The sequence below is a fragment of the Pinus tabuliformis genome, chromosome J (assembly GCF_031772625.1).
Source record: "Pinus tabuliformis cultivar Carrire ecotype Pingquan chromosome J, CPIR1, whole genome shotgun sequence".
Lineage (NCBI taxonomy): Eukaryota > Viridiplantae > Streptophyta > Pinopsida > Pinales > Pinaceae > Pinus > Pinus tabuliformis.
The window spans coordinates 1092741114-1092751547 of record NC_142295.1 but is presented as its reverse complement, the minus strand read 5'-3'; positions in this window follow the sequence as shown (position 1 = coordinate 1092751547).

Below are 10434 nucleotides of genomic sequence, written 5' to 3'. Positions count from 1 at the left end.
AGAAGAGATGGACTCCTTAGCACATAACCAATGGTGAAAGGGTTTGCACCAAAAAAGGGTATAGACTTTGATGAGATATTTTCTCCTATTGTTAAAATGACTTCAATCAAAACTATTTTAAGTCTAGCAGCAGCTGAAGATTTGCATCTTGAGCAGTTAGATGTAAAGACAACCTTTCTCCATGGGGATTTGGAGGCAAAGATATATATGCAGCAGCCACAAGGATATGAGGTAAAAGGGAAGGAGAAACAAGTGTTCAAGTTGAAGAAGAGCTTGTATGTCTTAAAACAGGCTCCAAGGCAGTGGTATCTAAAATTTGACATGTTTATGTCTGAACAAGGTTATACTATATGTCACTCTGATCATTGTGTTTATCTCAAAAGGAAAAATGATGGCAGCTATATTATATTGTTATTGTATGTAGATGACATGCTTGTTGCAAGTTCTAACATACAGGAAATAAATGTGCTCAAAATAAAATTGGCAAACTCATTTGCAATGAAGGATTTGGGCGCTGCAAAACAAATCCTTGGTATAAGAATAACTAGAGACAGGAAGAATCACAAGTTAACGTTGTCTCAAAGTGAGTACACAGAAAAGGTGTTGAAAAGGTTTAATATGTAGAATGCAAAACCAGTTAGTATACCTTTTGCTAGCCATTTCAAAATAAGTAAGGAGGAGTGTCCCAAGACTTAGAAAGAAATGGCTCATATGTCTAAAGTTCCATATGCATCAGCAGTTGGAGCTTAATGCATGCAATGGTCTGCACAAGGCCTGATATTGCACATGCAGTGGGAGTTGTAAGTAGGTACATGAACAATCCAGGAAAAGAACATTGGATGGTGGTGAAGTGGATTCTTAGGCATTTTAGAGGTACCACAAATAAAGCATTATGCTTTGGTAGTACAAACATTGCTCTACAGGATATGTTGATGTAGATATGGCGGGTGATAGAGATAACAGGAGGAGCACAACAGGATATGTCTTTAATGTAGGTGGAACGACTGTCAGTTGGATCTCAAAATTGCAAAGTGTTGTTGCACTCTCAACAACATAAGCAGAGTATGTTGCTACTATAGAGGCTAGAAAAGAAATTTTTTGGTTACAAAGGTTTCTGGATGAATTGGGTAAGAAGCAAGAGTTGGGCAGGTTATACAGTAACAGCCAAAGTGCAATACATCTTGCAAATAAATATGAATTTCATTCCAAGACTAAACATATACAGCTCAAGTACCATTTCATACGGTCAGCGTTGGAAGATGGACAGTTGAAGCTGGAAAAGATACACACTAGCCAGAATCCTGCAGATATGTTAACAAAAGTTGTAACCGGGGAGAAACTGAGAATCTGCTCAGTTTCAATTGGTCTTCAAGTATGATGAAGAAGATGAGAAACATCCAGGTCCAAAGTGGAGTCATTGTCCCACAAATGAAGCAGCGGTGGAGTTGTTATAATCAATATCCAAGTGGGAGATTGTTGGGTTTGGAGCCTGATTATCTTTTGTATTCAAAGGTATCGCCGCATTGGACCCCAGTTCGTAATGTGGTGGCAACGCTGCCCAAAAAATATTCGTTGCAGGGGGGTCAGGGGCAACGCCCATAAAGCTAAAGATAGATGCAAAATTGCCTTGTAAAATGTTGTAATTTCGTAGTCAATCTGGGTCATTCATTAGGCAGAGATCTGATGGTAGAAGTTATGTTTAATTTAGGGTTTTTTTCACTAGAAGGAAACCGCTCGCTATATATGATGGAATTGTATTTCGTCTATGTAGATTTTTATTCTAAGTGAGGAAGAGAGAGGAGATTAAGAGCGAAGAGGGAATTACAATGAATCTGTTGTAGGTTGTATCTCTTCAGTTTGCTAGATAATATAAAAGGAAGGACTGGTTGTTTCTCCGTGGACGTAGCCCAAACTAGGTGAACCACATATATCTGTGTCTCTCTTGTTTTATGCATTTTCTGTGTTGATATTTCTGCAATATTTTATGTGTTCCATTTCTCAGTAATATATAATTTTCTAACAACTGGTATAAGAGCCGAAGGTCTATTTGGCTGATAAACTCACAGGAGAGAAGGGTTCCTGGTTCGAGTGGGAGCAATGGGGGAAGATGTAGGTTTAGGGTTGAAAAACTTAACGGACAAAACTATCATTTGTGGAAGATGCAGATGGAAGATTATCTATATCAGAGATATCTGTACCAACCATTGAGAGGAAAGGTAAAGAAGCCAACGAGTATGACAGACACAGAATGGGATATTCTTGATCGAAAGGCACTTGGAACAATACGACTGTGCCTAGCGGCGTCGAAATCATTTAATATTTCAAATGAAATGACAACGGAGTGCTTAATGTCGACATTGGCCAAACTATATGAAAAAACCTCGGCCTCAAATAAGGCATTTCTTATGAAGCGTTTATTTAATATGAGAATGTCAGAAGGTGGATCTTTTGTTGATCATTTAAATGAATTTAATACAGTTACGAGCCAATTAAGTTCTGTAGGGGTAAATTTTGATGATGAAGTTAGGGCTCTGTTATTTCTGTGCTCATTGCCAGAAAGTTGGAATGGTTTAGTTATGGCCATTAGTAACTCTGTCTCTGGATCTAGTACTTTAAAGTTTGATGATGTCGTCGATGCAATCCTTAGTGAGGAAATGTGACGGAAAAGCTCTGGTGAGACATCAGGTAATGCTTTGACTGCAAAGACTAGGGGAAGAAAAATGGAAAGATGAAAGAGCCCTGGACATCGCAGTAAGTCAAGAAAAGGTAGATCCAAGTCCAGATCAGGGATAGTGTGCTGGAAATGCGGAAAGAAAGGACACCTAAAAAAAGACTGCAAGTCTTGAAAGGGAAAATAATGAGACGCGCAGCAAGAAAATAATCTTGAAGAGAATGTAACAGGTGATGTGTTGCAAGATGCTTTGATTCTTTCTTTAGAAAATATTATTGATGCCTGGGTTGTAGATTCAGGGGCCTCATTCCATGCCACACTCGATAGGAAACATTTTCATGATTATGTTCAAGGAGATTTTGGACATATTTGATTGGGTGATGAGAAACCCTGTAAAATCATTGGAATGGGTATAGTTTTCATAAAATAGCATAATGGAAATAAATGGCTACTGAAGGATGTAAGGCATGTTCCAGATCTGAAGAAAAATCTTATTTCAACAAGGCAGTTGGGTGGTGAAGATTGTGTGACTACTTTTACAGATAAAACCTGGAAGGTCACAAAAGTATCCCTAGTAATAGAAAAAGGAGAAAAGGTTGGTACATTGTATTTATGCAATGTTATTTCTAATTTTGTTAATGCTTTAACCTCTACAAGAGAAGATACGACATTGTGGCATCATAGGCTCAGGCACATGATTGAGAAGGGGATGCAGATTCTTCACTAAAGAAATTTGTTGTCAGGTTTGAAGCATGTTGATTTAAAATTCTGTGAGAATTGTGTTTATGGAAAACAAAAGAGAGTCAGATTCCTCAGAGTTGGGAAAGAAAATAAGAACGAAAAAATAGAGCTTGTGCATACAGATGTATGGGACCTGCTCAGGTATCATCTCTTGGTGGCTTTCATTATTATGTTACTTTTATTGATGATGCAACTAGAAAAACCTGGATTTATTGTATTCGAAATAAATCTGATGTATTCGATACTTTCAAGAAATGGAAAGCTTTGGTTGAAAATGAGACAGGAAAAAGGTTGAAGTGTCTCAGATCAGAAAATGGAGGTGAATATTGCGGCAAATAATTTGATAGGCATTGTTCAGAGAATGGAATTCACAGAGAGAAGATAGTTCCAGGAACACCACAACAAAATGGTGTGCCAGAAAGGATGAACAGGACAATCATGGAGCGTGCAAGGTGAATGAGATTGCATGCAAGATTGCCTTTGCAATTTTGGGCAGATGCTGTAGATACTGTTGTTTATCTAATAAACAGAGGGCATTCAAGTTCCTTGGATGGTGGTATTCTAGAGGAGGTATGGACAGGTAAAAAGGTAAACTACTCTTTTTTAAAGACATTTGGTTGTGAAGCCTTTGTCCACATTAATAAATAAAATAGAACAAAGCTTGAGGCAAAATCAAAGAAATGTACCTTTTTTGGATATGGTGTTAATGGTTTTGGTTATCACTTTTATGATTATGAAAAACAAAAAATCATTAGGAGAGATGTCATATTCAATGAAAAGGTTTTGTATAAGGACCAGTTGCAGGAAAATAAACAAGAAAAAGAAAACAGAGAAAACACAGTGCTTGACGAGATCACAAAAAAAGTGATGGTGCCTAAAAATCATAATGATCAACATCCAGAATAGCAATCACAATAGTAATAAGCGCCACAAACACCTGAAAGTGGAGTTAGAATATCTACCATGACAAGTATACCCCCTGAACGATAATCTCCTTCATTATATTATGTATTGTTGACTGATTCCGGTGAACCGGAATGTTATGAAGAAGCAGTACAGGTAGAAACTAGGAAGAAGTGGGAGCAAGCCATGAAAGAAGAGATGGACTCCTTAGCACATAACCAGTGGTGAAAGGGTTTGCGCTGAAAAAGGGTATAGACTTTGATGAGATATTTTCTCCTGTTGTTAAAATGACTTCAATCAAAACTATTTTAAGTCTAGCAGCAGCTGAAGATTTGCATCTTGAGCAGTTAAATGTAAAGACAACCTTTCTCAATGGGGATTTGGAGGCAAAGATATATATGCAGCAGCCACAAGGATATGAGGTAAAAGGGAAGGAGAAACAAGTGTGCAAGTTGAAGAAGAGCTTGTATGTCTTAAAACAAGCTCCAAGGCAGTGGTATCTAAAATTTGACAGGTTTATGTCTGAACAAGGTTATACTAGATGTCACTCTGATCATTGTGTTTATCTCAAAAGGCAAAATGATGGCAGCTATATTATATTGTTATTGTATGTAGATGACATGCTTGTTGCAGGTTCTAACATGCAGGAAATAAATGTGCTCAAAAGAAAATTGGAAAACTCTTTTGCAAATGAAGGATTTCGGTGCTGCAAACAAATCCTTGGTATGAGAATAGCTAGAGATAGAAAGAATCACAAATTCATTGTCTCAAAGTGAGTACATAGAAAAGGTGTTGAAAAGGTTTAATATGCAGAATGCAAAACCAGTTAGTATACCTTTAGCTAGCCATTTCAAATTAAGTAAGGAGGAGTGTCCCACGACTTAGGAAGAAATGGCTCATATGTTTGAAGTTCCATATGCATCAACAGTTGGAAGCTTAATGTATGCAATGGTCTACACAAGGCCTGATATTGCACATGCAATGGGAGTTGTAAGTAGGCACATGAACAGTCCAGGAAAAGAACATTGGATGGAAGTGAAGTGGATTCTCAGGTATTTGAGAGGTACCACAAATCAAGCATTATGCTTTGGTGGTTCAAACATTGCTCTACAGAGATATGTTGATGCAGATATGGCTGGTGATAGAGATAACAGGAGGAGCACAACATGGTATGTCTTTGTTGTAAGTGGAACAATTGTCAGTTGGGTCTCAAAATTGCAAAGCGTTGTTGCACTCTCAACAACATAAGTAGAGTATGTTGTTGCTACAGAGGTTAGTAAATAAATGATTTGGTTACAAAGGTTTCTGGATGAATTGGGTAAGAAGCAGGAGTTGGGCAAGTTATACAGTGATACCTAGAGTGCCATACATCTTGCAAAGAACTCTGCATTTCATTCCAAGACTAAACATATATAGCTCAAGTACCCTTTCATACGATCAGCGTTGGAAGATGGAAAGTTGAAGCTGGAAAAGATACACACTAGTCAAAATCCTACAGATATGTTAACAAAAGTTGTAACCAGGGAGAAACTAAGAATCTGCTTAGTTTCAATTGGTCTTCAAGTATGATGAAGAAGATGAGAAATAGCCAGGTCCAAAGTGGAGTCATTCTCCAGCAAATGAAGCAATGGTTGAATTGCTATAATCAGTCTCCAAGTGGGAGATTGTTGGGTGTGGAGCCTGATTATCTTTTGTATTCAAAGGTATCACCGCATTGGACCCCAGTTCGTAATGGGACGACAACGCCGCCCGTAAAATATTTGTTATGGGGGGGGTCGGGAGCAGCGCCCCCGAAGCTAAAAATAGATGTGAAATTGCCTTGTAAAATGTTGTAATTTCGTAGTTAATCTGGGTCGTTCATTAGGCAGAGATCAGATGGTAGAAGTTATCTTTAATTTAGGGGTTTTTTCCCTAGATGGCAACCCCTCGCTATATATGAGGGAATTGTATTGCGTCTATGTAGATCTCTATTCTGAGTGAGGAAGAGAGAGGAGATTTAGAGCAAAGAGGGAATTACAACGAATCTACTGTAGGTTGTATCTCTTCAGTTTGCTAGATAATATAAAAGGAAGGATTGGTTGTTTCTCCATGGATGTAGCCCAAACTGGGTGAACCACATATATCTGTGTCTCTCTTGTTTTATGTGTTTATATTTCTACAATATTTTATGTGTTTCATTGCTCAGTAATATATAATTTTCTAACACGGTGGATGTGCAGCCTACCAGCTGACAGCTTGCACCCACTTGAGCACTTTTGTGATCTCATTGAAGACACTTTCTATGATTTTGATCCAGACCATCTAGACCAAAAATTGTTACAATGACGGAAGGCTCTGCATAAATCGACTATGGATTTTTGGCAGCGTTCCGTGATTTGTAGTTTCAAGCTCTGAAGAGCTAGATGAAATTTTTCTATATTTGGGACCGATTCGAGTACTATGTTAAGAAATCTCCTCATCCCAAGAAGAAGTTTGAAATCAATCCTCACTCAATATTCTTCAGTGATGGAGCTGCACAATCTCAGACAGATGTCATCACTTTCACAAGTGACTGTCTGCCATCCCCTCATCAAATAGCTCCACCACTGCAGAGTGATGCGGGAGATCATCCTCACACAACATTTCAGCTGTCACATCCTCCCAACATCACTTCGCTTAATTTTTGCACAGATTTGGTTGTGAGTCCATCGAGTTGTCACATGCATTTTGTTCCACAACCTCCATCTTCGTACTCGGCTAATGCTCCTAATAATACTATCTTGTTTTCTCCCATTTTGAACTCTACACTTGTTGTGAACGAGGATCAAGCCACTAACGGATTCGATGTTGCACAACAAACATGCGCTATCATTCATGAAGAATATGACTGGGAGCTTGAGCATCAACCCTCGGCGAAGGATGACTCCCTTCCATCCAAGCCTCCTCCGTTCCTTCCTGACTTTGTTGGTGAACTTTCCATCCATGATTTCGCATGTGTATCTTCATCTACAAATGCACCCATTGTTGATCACTTGCAGGACACACCGAATTTCAGTCCATCATCCGAAAACGGAGAGGATAAGTTATTCATTGAAAATCCACTTGATTTTTCATCTGCCTTTTCCAGAAACACAGAGGATGAATTTGTCTGCTTTTCATCTACCCCTCTATTTGATTCATCAAATCATGAGGATGTCGATGAAATCATTGATTTTTCTGATCGTGGCTGTTGTGATCCATTTACTCCCATATTCGATCACGATCATGATTCTATCGCAGTTGATTTTTCAAAGCCACCAGTTTATGATGATCTATCTGACGATGAAGTTGAAACACCCAAGACTGTCGAGGCACTTCAGCCCGAGCTGATGGTTATGTCAGGCCCTCGCTCTCTTGGGGTTAGTTTCACTTCTGATCAGGAAATTGTTCAATCACCCAAGGCTCCTCATCACTCATCTGTATGCATTGAAGATCAATCTCACACACAGATCATGCTTCCTCCACTCGAACTGCACGATCCCATCGCTCATGCATTGGAGGAATCTTACATTGCAAGCACACGTGCACGACGCAAGTTTTCTTTGTTTCTTTCGTTTTCTTGCATGTCACAGTCAAGAATGTGAGTATGCATCACAGCTGCATGCAATGTTGCACAACATCATGATAAGTCCACAGACTGCTTGTCATGTACTTGCACTCACTTATGTCCTGTGGGAACTTTTAAACATGAAGTGTGTTTGTCTTCATTGTTATATCTTTCTTGCTTGTTGGTCCACACAATCGGGTTGCTCACAGACCAAGCCTTCACCAACATGGGTCAACCAATGCATCAGTGGCTGCATTGGAAATATCACTTCACGTGATCAGGCCCATGCATCGTTAGCTTAGGAGTAGGAGTAGTGTTTTCTTTCAGTTGGTTTTCTTGCATGCTTGTTTGCTTACTTGTTTTGTTTGTTTGTTTTTCTGCTTGCTTGTTTGCTTACTCACTTTGCTTTCACTTTTGCTTCTACTTCTGCTTTGCTTTGTTGTTTGTTTGCTTGTTTTGTTCATAGGTTAGTTTCGCATGAAACCATGTATGACTCTTGAAACAAGATGGGTAAAGTACAAGAGGCCTTGTACAGTTATCACTACTTGGTTATCTGTCATCCTGCCTCTGTATGAAGAACTTGTTACTTTTAGTCCTTGATACATCGATGGAAAATATGTATTGCTCGAAGTGTTGCACACTAACTAGTGTCACCTACTCTATTCGATTGTTTTTGGGTTAACCCTTGTCAGCTCAGTAAAGTAGAGTAAGGTGAGGGGGCAAACCTTAACAAGCACGTCAGAGGTACAATAAACTACTTCTATGTAGGAACAACCTCTTCTTCCCTCAATAAGTCGGGATCCCTCTTCCGCCTCTCAAATGAATAAGTGTTATGCACAGTTGTGAAAATGAAAAAATGAAAAGTGAAAATTTCAAAAAATGAAAAATGAATCAGCCAAAAGAAGAGAAAGGCTTCCTGCGCAGAGAGGTGATGCAAGTAACTCCACCGGGGTATTGACCAGGCTCACTGGCAGTGGATCCATGCTTGTGTTCCTATGTGACTTTGTTGGGGTACTGTCCAGGCTTGCTAGTAGTGGAGGAACACCAGAGATGAAAATGAGACTCGGACGACTATACTGCTTATGCACCAATATACCCCTCAACCCCAATTGAAACAACTATGTTGCCTTGGCTTGAAATGTGTGTCAATCGACCAAGAGATTGGGAGATGCTACATCTTACAATCATGCTAGTGTGAAACCAAGACGAACTAAGAACTAAACAATACTTCTGGAGGTGTTAGACTTGTTTTTCACGAACAAGGTCCATTCAGAGAACTGGAGTTCTACTAGTGTGTCACCATGTGTTGTAGTGGCTATAACCACCCTCCAAAATTTTGCCTTAGCTTCAGTGATTTTCTTGCAAAATGATAGCCCGTCCATTAGAGCTTGTTGCATTCTCATTAGAGGTTGTTCTTCCGTACTTGGTCCAACTACAAGCTAAGAAGCTCCCTCAAGAAATTGCGCAATTCTAGAGGGCAACCAACCTTCCCTCCAAAAATTGTGCAATTATGTCTGGTAGCCTGCTGGGCTCCAAAATTGTGCAAATATGCGAGTCAAGCTTCACTGAGAAAATTGTACAATTCTTCCCACCAAGGCTGCTCAGCCTAGGAATTGCGTGATCCTGGGTAGTAGTCAGCTGCTCTGCCTAGAAATTATGCAAATATCCTGGGCAACCAGCCCATCTCCCTCCCAAAAATGTACATTTCTCCTAGCAGTTGAGTAGGCTCTTGCATGTGCAGTTGAATTGACTAGTTCCCTCCGGGACCAAGCAAAACTGGTTTGCATGCATGGGTTGCTCCTCCCAAGGAAACATGCAAAGGAATCCCTTGATTCGGGGATCTATTTTTAGCAACTGGAGGTCACATGGAAGGATCATCTCAGAAACCTCCTACCAAGTGTCGCTTTTCCTATATTTGTGGCATGCGCATCAAAACCTAGACCTTATCAAAACTCATCAACTGGACACTGCAGAGCTCATTCATCACATCGACCTTGCAGCTCTAGCATCCCACATTGCATCTAGGAGTCGTTGGCAAATTCATCTCAGTTGTGTTGGGGTAAGCTCGTTGTTCATGACTTGCATTGCGTTTTTGTTGTTGTTTGTGTTTCTCTTTGTGTGAGTGTTATCTGCTTGATTTCAGTGAGCGCTTGCTACCGTTTACATGCATACTAGCTCGTACTAGCACCATTTCAATTTTTGTTTGCATCTCACTGTTGTTGCATGCATGAAACTATTTTTGCACGGATAGTCATCGTTACAATGACTCGCTTCACACACTTGCATGCTTTCATGTTTCCTGAATCCTGCACTTTTTGTTTGCATGAATGATCATTCACTATTGTTTGCACTCATCCCCTCATGCATTCACACTTCTCATATTTTCAGTCGCCCTTCGGTCGAACTGGGTTGCCTTGGCTCGGACTGTGCCTTGCCTGGCTAGCACTACGCATTTCCAGAAGTGAAGGATATGCCTTCCCTCCAGAAATTGTGCAAATCTAGCCAAGCACTTACTTCCAAGCTTGTATTGCGCAATTCTTGGAGGCAGTGTCCT